Below are 1,324 nucleotides of genomic sequence, written 5' to 3' on the forward strand. Positions count from 1 at the left end.
GATGAGTGGAGGGAAGGATGGAGGGAAGAGAGGGAAGGAGGGAAGGAGTTAGAGAGGTTAGTGACGTCACAACATTCCCAACAAGTGAGTCTGGAGAAGCGTCCTCAAGCAAGGCCGCTGGGTAGTCTCTCTCTCTCTCTCTCTCTCTCTCTCTCTCTCTCTCTCATACGCTGTTTCGTTCTGCCTGTCATACTGTGTCAATATGTACCGTACTTTTTCTTTTTTTCGTCGTTTTTGTGCATCATTCGTTTTTACGTTTATTATGCAACCTCCACCTCTCTCTCTCTCTCTCTCTCTCACACACACACACACACACACACACACACACACACACACACACACACACACACACACACAAGGCTTCCCATTCATCACTACCATTACGTCAGTCGTCACGGAGAGTAAAGTAAAGAGGAGGAGGAGGAGGAGGAGGAGGAGGAGGAGGAGGAGGAGGAGGAGGAGGAGGTGGTGGTGATGGACGTAGGGGAAAGTGAATGAGGGAGAGAAGAGGAAAGTGGTGAAGGGTGTGGTACGGAAATGGGTGGTGATAGAGGAGGAGGAGGAGGAGGAGGAGGAGGAGGAGGAGGAAAGCGTGGAAGACATTGTAGTTTTGAAAGGGAAAAGCAAATTTGTACATCATCTTCGAGTCAGTTGGGGGGAAAAGAAGGGAAACAAAAGAAATACACACATTAGCAGATGAATACCGAAATTGACGAGGAGGAAAAAGGGAGTCACGTTTTTATTTTTCGGGAAATTTTGTGGAATAATAAAAACAAATAAAGCGATAAATGAATAAAAATTGCAATGCCGGAATGTAAATAAATCAATAAATAAATATATAAACCAGGTAAAAAAAAAAGAAGGGATCTATTTGAAGAAGAAGAAGAAGAAGAAGAAGAAGAAGAAGAAGAAGAAGAAGAAGAAGAAGAAGAAGAAGAAGAAGAAGAAGAAGAAGAAGAAGAAGAAGAAGAAGAAGAAGAAGAAGAAGAAGAAGAAGAAAAGAAAACAACAATAACAACAACAACAAGAATAAGAACAATAATAATAATAATGATAATAATAATAATAATAATAATAATAATAATAATAATAAGAAGAAGAAGAAGAAGAAGAAAAGAAGGAGAAAAGTAATACGAGAGAGAGAGAGAGAGAGAGAGAGAGAGAGAGAGAGAGAGAGAGAGAGAGAGAGAGAGAGAGTGTGTGTGTACAACATAACGCAACGGTTATAGCATTTCCTCTCGTTCTAAATTTCTTATCCGCCCTTCGTTCCAGTAACTGCACTCTTACTCATACTCTTCCTCTTTTTATTCAGTTATTATCATTA

This window comes from Portunus trituberculatus, chromosome 39 (assembly GCF_017591435.1).
Source record: "Portunus trituberculatus isolate SZX2019 chromosome 39, ASM1759143v1, whole genome shotgun sequence".
Lineage (NCBI taxonomy): Eukaryota > Metazoa > Arthropoda > Malacostraca > Decapoda > Portunidae > Portunus > Portunus trituberculatus.